Below are 13,579 nucleotides of genomic sequence, written 5' to 3'. Positions count from 1 at the left end.
TTTGTATGCTCAGCAGATGACATCACCAGCTAACGGCCTAGGTCATTTTCTTGCACAGGCACGCTTTCAAAAAAAGATTCAAAATCCAACTGAAACACCATTCTAGCAAGAATCAAAAGAACAAAGCGATGTAGCAATTCACTGTGGGCCACTCTAATCCCACGGAAGTCATGGTCAAATAAGTCACATGCCTCTTAAATCAGTTTTGGTTTGAGTATAAACTAACCCTAATACCGTGTGAGAGTATCAGCATTATTAAATAAACACCGCAGTAAAAGATAGCAACGTATTTAACGAAAAGCATCAAAAAGTTAAGATTGTGAGATTAAGATTGTGCAATAGCTTTCACAGCCCGCCTAGAGAGGGAATAAAAAGTAAAATGAGCCCAGATAAACATAGTAAAGAAAGCTTGCAGTTTCCCTACGATCCCCGTCTATTAAACATGATTATAAACATTGATCAGGCCTGGCAACAAATAGTAATGTCTATCCACCAGATAACAACAAATGATTCTGAATCCTACAACGTTATGGTACCAGAGAGTCACCTGCTCCAGATAAATATAAACATTGCATTTCTGTGAATCGGCATGTATGTTGGTGAAATAATCTACATGCAAGAAAGTCACATAGGGTTACTGTGTAGGCCAAAACCTGTGGTAGTTCAGTGTAAAATTACCCTAAATCAAGAACAGAAATACATTGTCAGTTTCTTTTGAGCTGCCAGGAGCTGAAGGTTAGAAACCCAAATATGAAGCAGGGCCTACAATTCAATTGCAGAAAGCCTCTGATGCAATTCCAAGAAACTAACCCACCCTGTATCATCCTATTACAGTTTGGCTCATGGTTAGGTCTCTTCATTGTGTCTGTTACAGCTTTAATCGGATTCATGAATTGATAAAGGATGGCCATGAGGCTACTTCAGGATGTCACTCACCCCACAAAATTGCTTCCAAACCTATCTTTAAATAAACCAACAGGACAGCAGGCTTGATGCAATGCTGAGTCTCTCTCTGAAAAACACTACTCCCAATTCAGATGTGTTCGGGACCTGAACAGGCCTCAAGGTTATCATCATATGAAGTGGTACACCTGTAAAGGCTGTCACCAAAATGGCTTTCCAATTGAATTCTCTTGTGGATGATTGCTGAAATTATTCTTTTGCCACAGCTGCACGGAGCAAATTCCTCACATCAAGCGTGTCTCTGCGGCCAGTGCTGCAGCCACTGTAAAAGCACAGCAACAACACATACATGAGCTGATGTGCACATAGGAAGACCTGTTTCTGATGTCTCTCATGGTGAGAAATAAAGGAAGATTTCAAATGCCGGGGGCGCTCGCTGACGTGGACGCGCACTTGCACACATGAAGTAAAAATAAATCCAGGTGTAGAGAGCAGCAAATCTGTTTTATTTTTTTAAAAAAAGAGTCAAACATAGGAGCAAATCATTACTTTGCAATTAGACGTAAAACAAAACAAAACAAAACAAAAAAACGGCCAGACCACCGGCTGGAGCCCCACACACCATCAATGCTCCTGTTTATGACTTAATTACAGATTGTCGGTAGATTTTGTGCCTGGTTCAAGCTGCTCCGGTCAGACTACAGCCACGTCGGTCTGCCGCCCGGTGCACGAGGAACACCGACAAATAAGTGACCGACAGGAAGATTCTGCCTCGTCCTTCCCAGACAGCTTCATTCCGGCCTACTTCACTAAAAGGACGACCCAATATTTCTGTGCCTAATTACCATTTGCTCTCACTCGGCATTGAGCTAAAAGTTGCTGTTAGCTGTACATGTTCAGCATTAGCGCGAATAAAACAGCAACAAACTGTGCGCGTGGCTGTCTGACGTTAGCCGATTTTTCCAGACGAAGCTCACTTCGAATATTAAGCGGTGCACCTTTAGAAACCTTTTCAAACTATTCCCAGCTCAGAAACACCAACAACGAAGGCTGCTATCAACATTTCAGCGAGTTCGATAACTTAACGCTAAATGCGTGTCAAGTTCAGTGGGGGACACAGAATAAGATAACGGTGCACTTACTGAAGCTCCCCTTTGTCACCGCCGTTGGCATGTCTCCTCTGAAGCACAGCGTTTAGTCCGGCTTTAGTTCGGAGCGAGCACAACAATCCACTTCATGTAATTAACAGCCACGGAATAGAGGAGTAGCCCAGAGAGTAAAAGAAGAGGGGGGAAAGATACGAGCCCACTGCCACGGGAACACGAGGTCCTATCCCGACCGGGGTCGTGGATACTGGATCTATTCGTGGCAGCTCCTGTCGCTGTACCGGGGTTAACGTCAGCTTCGCTCAAGGGTTCGGTGTCGCTGGCTTCATAGGAGATGGCGAGAAGCAGCGGTGTCTGTTTTCCTGCAAGTAAATTTCTTCTTTTGCAAGTTAATTGGTAGCAGCAAGTCTGTGCACAGTCCTCACGGACGGAGCTGTGGAGCAGGGAGCTGCTTCGTCTCCGCCTCAGTCACGCTTCCCTCTGCCTCTGTGGAGAAAACACATGCAGGTCGGTCAGCGGGATTTTCGGTTTCACTCGGCTACGTTCGCTTGTGTGTCCATTCATTTCTGCCACTCACGACCTGTAGCCTCTCAAAACATCAGACTCAAAGGATTTCTCAATCCAATCACTCTTAATTCATTTTTATACTAAGAACCTGCTGTAAAAAGGGACATTTTGCAAAGATCTTGCACAGGGAAACTTTGCCTCAGGTGAATCTGGAGGTGAATTGTGATTCAGGAGGAAGGAGAGGTAACTCAGGGTAAATGTAGAATACTCAATGCACTCTCCCTTCATAAGCTGTCCCTCATTTTCCCGAGAAGCCTGTCCGGCTGATCCAGTTGGCCCCTAGATCTCACTGTGGGAGCTCCTGCAATGAGCAAAATGAGGAATCATCACTGACAATATTTATAAATGCCCTATTACCCTCATTTTTAAAAACAAATATACAGCATCTCCAGCCCCACTCCTCATCCTTGCTCTCACCTTGTGAAGGCTCCGGACAAGAGAGTAGGCTAATTTATAATATATAAGTACAGGCTAACTTTCTGGCTCTTTCACCAGTACTTGACATAGTTTTTTAAGGCAGCCCTAGGAGAGGGTTGTGGTAAAATATTTCCACTGTTCAGTGACAGACAGACAGACTTGTCAACAAGCTGTCTTTGACAAGGAATTCTGTAATGATTTTGAAGTTGCTCACATTTAATTATTTAAAAAACATTGAGAGTGACCAATGCTGCACAGTCCTTGCAAGAGACAGAGTCTTATTTTTTTTGAGGATGACATAAGAACACCTAAAGTCCTAAATTTGGAGTTTCTCTTTTCCTGTATCCCACTGCAAATCAAGGACAGATTTTTGGAATTACAGAATTCACAAGTGAAGCACTGTAATGAGGACAGAGAAGAGGCTCTGCTTACAGTACAGCTCGGCTGTTAGTGCATGAGCACTCAAGCGACTCGGCTGAACGTGCGGGGCATGGATGCTGTGACCCCCAGTAATGAGGACCTGAATGTCTTCAGGATTCTGACAACCTATCTACCCCGCCTCCTAACCTTACCATGATCAATCGTTAGCTTGGCAGAACCTCTGCTGAGCCACAGCTCAGCTACCCACTACACCTTTCTAATAACTTGTGCAAATGACGTTTACACAAGCTTTTACTCTGCCATAAATGTCTCTTTCAATTGGGCAATCAAGTAGGTCCTCCATTCACCACACATGCAGACAGGTGCACGCACACACAAGCAGGCATCAATACATGCTCACCTCTACTTCACATGAGTTGCTATGCGACCTTAAAGTGAGTGAAAAGGAATTCAGTTCCTTTAGGCTTACAAATGATAACCTTGGTCACTATACAATGCTCCATGAATAGGATCATGTCAGACAAATAGGAGGCCTAGCCAGCGTTATTGCACTCAAAGGGAGGTCATTGTTTTCTTTTGAACCATCAATATGTAGGGACCAGACAGAGGAACTAGTGCATGTGCTTTACAATTGTGTTACATATATCTGGTGACCAACACTTGGCCTGTTTTTCAGCTTTAGACATCTCATATGGAGAGTGGTGGAGACCTATAAACAAACCTCACTCGTCAAGGTCAAAGAAGATGTCTAGTAGCGTTTTTGTTTGTTTGTTTTGTTTTTGTAGCACTGGCGCTAAAGACTCCTATGTGGGCAACTTTACTTTATCCTTGCCAGATTTTCTATACTAAGCACCAAACATTTGCTGAACAGCACATTTTTAATGCACAATTCTGTAAACTCTCCACCATTTGGGTTAGTCACCGCTTTTGATTCAGTAAGGTTCAGAAAGAAGTATATTTTTTGTAGAAAATCTCAAGCTTTTTGCATATTAATGTTATATTAATTAAGGCCTGACATACAGAATTTTAAAGCCATTTTTCAGTCAATTAAACAATATATCCATATTATATCCATCAGCGTATTGGAACAAAACTCCCACTCTAAACTACCTCCTGCTTATAATTATTGCTGTGATTTGGGATAAATGGTTGGCTAAATGAGTGCAAATCAAAAAGTGTCTGAGGTACCATATCAGCATCTTACTATAACACTGCTAGGATGAAGCCTCATACATGGATCGCTTTATCAGCTGTTCCTCCTTATTAATTTTTTATTAACTCATTGGGGAAATTTGTCAAGAGAAATTACTTGTAAAGAGATTCATTTCTATCTAGAAGCCCCTCAGTTGGTACTTGATGGTTTGAAGGCTGATTTAATACTGGTGCTGTAACTTTCCTGCCTATGCTCCATATTACAAGACACATTAAAAATAGAATATAGACTATGAGTGAGTTTGAACTGAATAGTGAAAAAGAAAGTTGGACAGAAATAATATCAGCATTTTGTCATTTTATATATTACACCAGAACTATTGATGTAATCGATTGGTTTTAAGTGAATATAAATAAGCACATCGCCTCCAGCTAACAGGTATCAATAAATTATCCTTTTTTTTTTTAAATTCTTGATACACTTTTTGTTTCATCAGTAAGATTTAATGGTAGTTGTGGTATGTGCAGAAGTTGGCCTGTAAAACAAATATTACAGCTTTTGGAGTAAGCTGTATTTTTACATGCATCATTTTGAAGTGACAGAAAGGAACAAAGAAAATAGACAACTTAGTATGAATGGAGAGTAGAATGAGTTCCAAAAACTATCAATAAATTTTGGATGAAATCAGACCTGTACTATAATGCAAAGCAGGCCTCAAAATCCACCATGAACTTCTTTGAAGAGACACCAAAGGTGTTGGAGTGGTCCTCACAGTCCCTTGATTTGAACATCAGTGAAAATCTGCAGTGAAATAAGCATGCTGAATGTGCAAGTCAGCCAAAAATATCTGAGAACTTGCAATGAGCAAGGTAGAGTGGGTGAAAATGACTAAACTGAGAAGTGAAAGATTCTTAGCTGACTGTGAAAAAGGTTTGCACGCTGTGATGTCTGCCAGAGGCAGCGGTAACTTAATATTGTCTTTGTACATTGCACATTCCACAACTGTATTCTACTTTTTTAGATTCATGAAATAAGAAGTAGCAGTGCATTAACATTTGAAGGATATTTGTGCTGACGGGGTTGTATTTACTGCATCATATGGGTCCCTAAACTCTTCCATATAACTGCGAAAATATCAAAATAAAACAAGATAAATACAACACCAGAACATGCGCCTTATTCATTGGCCTAAATTTTTAGCCTAGAATTGTTCACTCATTAGGCTGATTGGGGTCATCAGTGTGGTACAGTCCATCTACATATGTTCCAAAAACATGATTAAAACATCAAACAGTGGCAAATCTTTAATGTTAAATGTCAGGTGCAGCTTTTCACTTTCAGCAGAAGACTCTGAAACAGTCTTCCAGTACCAAACTTTACATAGATAGATAGATAGATAGATAGATAGATAGATAGATAGATAGATAGATAGATAGATAGATAGATAGATAGATAGATAGATAGATAGATAGATAGATAGAGAGATAGATAGATAGATAGATAGATAGATAGATAGAGAGATAGATAGATAGATAGATAGATTAATCCTTTATTGAGGAAGTTGCCAGTGTTACAGCAGCAAAGACAGAAAAAACTACAAAAAAAGAAAGACACACAGATATAAATAGATGCTTTCTCCTTTAAGAGAAGACTTATAAATGTTTACAGTAATAGATATAGAAAAATAAAAATCAACATGCATATGCATGATTCTGTGCTGTGAAGCTCAAATATCAAAGAGAAGTGGAAAATTTTAGAATGCTTTAACATATTATATATACATTATAACCAACTGATTAGATTTTTGCAGTGATGTGGCTTATAGTCTGGATCCATGGATTTGATAAAGATTTCTCTATCATTGCCAGATAGCGGCACAGCATCACTGTAACTATGACAACAAGTAAACACTATGTCAGCTGCCTGCTGATGATCACATGATTACAATTCTACTACAAATCGACCACTGCAGACTTATGGGAACTTATCCATCGGAAATGATTAAAGAACAATTGATTGAATTGTGGGGGTGTTTCCGAGTCCCATCAATTCCCGCCGCCAGCTACATATTTAGGTCATGCAATTCAGTATCTGTACATAACGTACACATGCATAACACACTCCTGTGCTTAGCGCAAGGTCATTTTCTTTGTGGGTACATCTATATTAAATGGCCACATTCTATGTTGGCATGATTTCTGCCACAACTTTTGTCAAGATTTCAGCAGTCAGAAATGATACGACTGAGCAGCTTTGGCGGAGTACTGCGCTCTCTGAGCGCTTTTGTTGTTGAGTATATTTCACAGATTACAGAGAACAGTGTTTTGTCAAAAAGTCAGCCACATAATGACAAAATGAACTTGATATATAATGATTGGGAGACATTAAGCAAAATCCATAGCAGGATGCTTTCATTTTTTTAACAGTTGCACAGTTAACGCAATGAGGCAGGAAAACAGTTAATGGAAGTTAATGATGAGAACACACAGAGCTCTTGTATCATTAACCAACATGCAGTCAAACATGTTAATGATTGCAGTAACTATCTCTGCAGTGGGACAGAATGGAGACCTGGTTTTAGGTACTTTCTGATGTACTACTACATCTAATGCTAATTCTTCAAAGGAAATGTTTCAAAGAAAAACATCACACTGTCAGGTCCAGCAAGCTGCATTGGGCAGTCTGATAGGAGGGCAGGAGAATGTGGTTCCAGTATCAATTTCAAGTGGAAAATACACACATGAGAAGCAGCAGTGATGCCACATAACTAAGCAGAAAGAACTCCCACTGTTCTTAGTAAGAGAAACATTAGGACATAAAAGTGAGCATTCCTCTTAAAGTGAAGATTCTGTGACATTCTATAAGAGATATGTCCGTAATAATGGTTTATCAGAGAAAGTTCTGAGAAAATGTAAATTCTCTTTCAGGGTCGTATTGTAGATAATATTATGTGATCAACTAAACAGCATTTTACTCCATCACAACCGTACCTCTTAAGTCACAAGAGAGCAACACGAATGATCTGAAATACTCCCCACCTTCAAAGACTGGAACCACAAGAAACACACAACAACATTTTCATAGAAGCTATATTTAAAAGGCAGGATAAGAGAAACGAAAAGGAAGACGCAACATCGGCAAGAGACAGAGAGGAAGAGAGAGCGGTGGGTTGGAATTGGATGAAGGACACATAAGCTCTTATTGAGTTGGCAACAGTGAAAAGAGCTCTTGGTTATTGAAAAAAAGAAGAAATCAAAGGCAGAAAATTCCTGCAGAGGGATGGGGGCAGAGAAACAAGCCTGTCCTCCTCTTCTTTGTTTTTTTTCTTTTTTTTTCCTCCACTGTGGTTAGAGTAGTTAGCCATGCAGCAATAGAGGAGAGACGCATGGCAGCCAGCAGGTTGGTGAGGCCCTTGAGCATAAGGATCTAAGAAGGAATAGGAGGCGACACAGCACAAATTGTTTTCTATTCTGCAATGTGGAGGATTGTGCTGAGTGTTGAACACTGTTTTTGCAAGAAAGAAAACAGTGACACTATATACAGTAATGTCCTTTTGCTGTGCAGCACTTTCAATATCAACAAACATGACATCTTGAGTGATGGCACACTAATTATTTATGAAATGGGATATATCTTAGAGTACATACAATATTTTGCATGGGGTGTGTCATGTAGGGCTGCACTCTACTTGAGAGTGTAGTGCAGATATTGCACACGTAAGGACACTAACTGCAAGGTCATGATGTAGTATTGCACACAATACAGCACAGAGTAATGAGCACTAGATGACAGCTCAGGAATAGACTCTAGTTTTATGGAAGAGGTCATCTCGTGGTAGCCAGCTGTTACAGATGGGAGTCAGTAGTGATGGATGTGACGGACAGACATTATCCCTCTGTTTCTTCCTGCCATCTCAGTCAGCGTTTTCCCACCAGCAGATTGGGTTCCACGAGCCATCCCTCACAGACCATCGCTGGGGGAATCTGCTGTTTCAACCGTGCAGAGCATCCCATCAGACAAATGGATATTAGCTAGTTAATTTTTAATTCCTGAGATGCAAGGGAGCCATGGTCTTTCATGGCTGGAAGGAGAGCTAATGGGCCTGGATTAGGTATCACGGGCGGATATCTGGGAACAGCCCCTTGGGAAAGCTGTGTGGGTCTCTCCATTGAACACCATTAAGAGTCTTGAAGTAAGGCAGAAAGCCTCTCAAAGACACACTGTCCAGCTATTGACCTTTTGGCAGCACAATGGAGGTCTTCACTGAAGAGATATTGAGTGGATGTTGAGAGTGGTTCATTAAGCCATGGTGGGAGTAAAAACATAGCTGTTGATAAGGTCTGTACCCAATCCTACACAGTCTGACATAGATTTCTGTTTCCCACCAAACAAGTGCCCTGGCCCACCAAGAGGGATCAAAATGCAGGATCTGCATGGTCAAACAACAGCCGGTTCATTGTGAGGCTGCAGTTGCTTTTCAGTGAAGAAAATCCTGCTGCGATCATCAGTGTATTCACACAAGACAAATACAGAAGATCGAGACTGTAAATAGGCTGTCTGGCTAAGTGCACATCAAGCTGCTCCCTGGACAGATAGATTCAAACACCTCAGCCATGTTTTCCTTGATGACTTAAAATAATTTCCTTGCTTTCAGTAGAACTGGCGGTGATGATTGTTTTTATTGACTCAGATGTTCCATTAGGCGAGGAGCTGCTTGGGGTAAATGGCTCCTGACAGCAGCACAGAGCTGGCCGATGATGCCCTATCACTAGACCTCACACTAGGGTTATTAACTGGCCGCCACTGCAGCACAGCACCAGCACTCTCCTGACAGTGATGCATACATGGACAAAATATAATACTGTCCTCTGTTTTCTCTGACAGGATTGTGATGATGGTGTTTTAGATTCTAGAGGGTTTAAAGGAGGAAATTAACTAAAAAATGACAGTGGATCATGAATTACTTTAATAAATTTTGCATTTTTTATGCCTAATTTGTTGTTATCCGTGTATTGTTTAAAAGAATTCAAATTGCTACAGGACTTTATTTAGTCGTGGAAAAGGCTAATTAGATGCATGTTTTATCTGAGAAAATAATGTCAAAAGAAAATCTTAAACCATTCTTTATTTCCCTGTTGACTTGTTGTTTTTTTTAACAAATCAATTATTTTCCTGCCTTTTAAATGTAAGATATATGTGAATAATGTCTGTCCCAGAGCCTAAGGTGGTATTGCTTGTTTTGTCCAAAACTAAAAGATATTGAATTTCTTGTTACAAAATGGAGAAAGCAGTTCACATTTGAGAAGCTGGAACCAATGGATGCTCTTCCTTGTTTCTGCATAAATAACAAGATAACATGTTGGGGAGATTGTTTCTGTATTTTTAGGATATTTCCCATTTAGTTCAGTCTCATTCAGAAAATTGAAAAACTAGAAACCTCAATGACAACTTTGTGGAAGCCCGTGGATATGTCCGCTACCATTTGAGTACAGGGCGTCAGTTATAAATTGAAATGCTGAATAGAGTTTACCGGGATGTCAACTCATCCTGTCAGCTGCACTCCACTTGAGAAAACAGACACAGGTGCAGTGCAGTGACTGACAAGGTGCATAGTTGTTCAAATTGGGAAACATGCATACACACACACATACAGGCCTTGTCAGGATTTCTTAATTCACACACACACACACCCAGCTCAGAAGTGCTGTCTCTCTATGAACACCGGCGTGTGGCAGTGTTACCGCCTGTAGTACCAGATAGAGTCATGCTGTCACGCAGGAGTGATTAGAGCCTCACTTTATAATCTCCCTCCTCTGTCCTTTCTCCACACATCATTACGGTAATACACCAGGCTCTATTACCCCTCAGCATCCTGTCAATGCCGCACAGCTACCACCTCCCTCCAAGCTATGAGCGGGCCTCAGAGGGGTGATGATGATGGTGGGTTAAGGCAGGGCTCAGGGTCCCTGCAGCATGGCAGCTTTAATTTCACGCTTTGTTAATGTCCCTATTGCAAGTGCTTGTCCTGCCTGATGCCCTCCGCAGCCCCGACCAGGGCCACATCCGTCCTGGCTGCCCTCTGGTTGGCTCAAGGACTGTGCCCAGGAGGAATGACGGGAGCTCCTTCCCTTTTAGTTTTTTCTTTACAAGTGTCGCCCATTTGTTGGAAATCTCTCCCTCGCAACCTCTGCCCCCTGCTTACCTTTATCTTCTTCTATACCCGCAGTGCACTCTGTCACTGTCTGTTTCACTGTTGACTGCCCCCTCTCTCATTCCCTCTCACCCACGTTGATTATCTACCTCTCTTCTATTGCAGTCTCTTTCTCATTTGCTGCCTTCCTCTCTCTGGTAAACAGCTCTTTTTCTCAGCTCATCCCACTCTTTGCGCGTTCACTGTGTCTTCCTTATGTTTTCTCACTCTACCTCAGTTGCCTCCCTTCATCTATTTCCCTCTTTCTGTACCATTATTTTCCCCTTTAGTTCAGACACATTTAATTTCATTCGGGCCTGTCTGAATTTGAATGAACACGTCTCATTGCATCTTTCCCCCTGCCTTTTCCTCCATCTTCATCCTTAAGCCTGCATTTACACTGTACCATCTGTATTTGCTAAGCGCTGAGAGGCTGACAATTGTCATTCTGTCAACCTGCTCCTTCTGCCTGAGTCGGCAGCCACTTTCAGATGTCCCTAAAAATGCCACAGTCAGCATAAGTTTGTTGAACCATAGTTTTTAGAGTCAGCCTAAGTACTTCACTGAAGAGATGAAACAAAGGCCTTCTACAGTATATCATATTGTACTGTAGTTGCAGCTTTAACACTAGGAATACATAGAACTTGGGACTACACTTTCTCAATATGCCCAAAGGATGCTTCTTAGGCTTCTTCATTTCAGTTCACATGAAGCCTCTTGGATGAGAAGTGAAACATTTTCAAGAACCAAAGAAGTCCAGCTTCTTTTTACTGAAGCTCTTACTATTACCATGATCTGTATGACTGAGAATCTACACATTGAAACCTAAAAATTCATCTCTGTGTGTAAAACTTCCATATTTAGACTTTTTTCTATGAAAATAATCCTCTCCTGCCTTGAAATAGCTAAGATTGAACTACATCATTGCTTCCTCTGAAATGTGCAGATCTATGAAGTCCCTTCTCCAACCACCCCTCCCCACTAACCACAGACTGAGCACACCAGCTCACCTTCAACTTTGCTCACTGTATAAACTACTCTGCACTACACAATATCTCATAATGATACAAAAAATCTTTAGCAAATTCATGGATCCAGACTATAAGCTGCATCACTGCCAAAATCTAATCAATTGGTCCTTATGTCATTTTTGACCTTCCCTGAAAATGTCATCCAAATAAATTTGTCTGTTTTTGAATAATGTTGTGAACAGACAGACAAACGAATGGACAGATAAACACACACTAGTTGTCACATAACTCTACCGCGGCCCCTTGGTGGAGTAATGAGTCTCTCTGTACCCGCTACCAGACCAGAATAAGATTTTTAAAGCTTCCTAACCCCACCCCTAAAAATGCGTCAATAGACATAACACAGTATGCAACACAACAATGCTGCAGCCATTTTAGCCATAGTATACTAGACAACATCTTCAGTAAATGAGCCACACCTGGCAGCTGATTTTACAACAGATATGGTATGGTACCGCAACTGAAAATTTCCTTAATGGAAAGGAAACTCTGGTCTGTTTTTTGTAGTTTGATAACTATTTCCCATCATATCAGCCTTAACATCATTGTACTGACCAAGTTAATTCCAGATGGGACTACAGACACGAACAATCGATGGGTTGTAAACATGCCCCTTGGTTAGTCAGACTTATTCGAAGGAGAAAAGAAAAGCCAACAGTAAAATTTGTACCCTAATCCTCAAAATGAATACAATTACAGTTTATAGGCCAATTTCAGGGACAATTTGGCCATTCATAGATTGTTATCTCTGTATTTTTATTATGGAGTGCATGCATTTATGGAGGGCGCTCTGTTCAGATAAGAAGGTAACACAAAAGAGTGGATGAAGAAATGGAGGCTCAGGTGGGAAATAGCTGAAAAAAGCCCTTTTTAAAAAAAAAAAGAGGGTCTTGTTTCCTAGACAAGGGGGAGAAGGTAACAGAATCTCTTTGTGAGTGAAGTCATGGGGTCTCCTGTGGGAGGCCATCGATTGGAGGTGAAACACTGAGAAAAAAGGGAGCACCTATCAGATTCTACCCGCACACAAAAACACACACATAGAAACACACACTCACATGCACACACAAACCCAAGTTTACTCATAAAAACTGTTTGCTCACACACTTTGTCAGCATGCAAGTCAAGGCACAAACTTTCTCTCCTAATCAACACCACACTCACAAACACATGTACAAACCACAAGAGTTAGACACCGATATTCATCAGTGTTAAACTAATCAGACAAAACATCAATTCATTACATCTGTACTGTCAGAATAACATCTTTTGCCACACGCCACAATTTAACGAATACACGTAATGCTACAAATCAGAAACAAATTGTAATGATTTTCGATTTATTGTCAATCTCCAAATGATTCTGCGAAACAATAGCTCACATTCTTAGTTTGTGCTAATGGTTCGGCACAAGCAGTCAGGCCATTAACACCACTATCAGTGTTTGTCTCTGAATGTGCCTCCCTAAGCTTAATCATGAAAAATGCTACGACACTTGCCCGCAGAATTAGAGCCATTGCTAGTGTTTGAGCTCTCTCTAAGCTGCTTGTTGCTAGGTAACCAGCATTTATCAACCACCTCTACTACTTTTTATTGTACTGTTTTACTTTTATTGCATGTCTTAAGTTGCTGCATCCTACAATTGCTACAAGGCCTGCTCTACATCTGGAATATTGCCTTTTGTAGTTACTGTAACACACGCCAGATACAGTTTAATACCTCAGGCTATGGTGCTGTGACACATCAATGCTTAATCTTACATTTTACTTGTCTTAGATGATACTCTGCATGACTGTTTTCGTGTCTGTTTGTATGCCTGGCTCCATGCGTATCT

General features: G+C 41.0%; 1 protein-coding gene across 1 annotated transcript in view; it reads right to left on the bottom strand.

Annotated features, from left to right (window-relative positions):
- The window catches only part of LOC111573927 (receptor-type tyrosine-protein phosphatase F), a 169,119-nt gene extending 166,622 nt beyond the window's left edge, over positions 1–2,497 (bottom strand). The window contains exon 1 of the mRNA XM_055014182.1: positions 2,046–2,497. The gene's annotated coding sequence lies outside the window, so the exon portion shown is untranslated. The remainder of the gene's footprint in view (positions 1–2,045) is intronic.
- Positions 2,498–13,579: the final 11,082 nt, after the last annotated feature.

Source organism: Amphiprion ocellaris, chromosome 10 (assembly GCF_022539595.1).
Source record: "Amphiprion ocellaris isolate individual 3 ecotype Okinawa chromosome 10, ASM2253959v1, whole genome shotgun sequence".
Classification (NCBI taxonomy): Eukaryota; Metazoa; Chordata; class Actinopteri; family Pomacentridae; genus Amphiprion; species Amphiprion ocellaris.
This window is presented reverse-complemented; position numbering and strand designations above follow the sequence as displayed.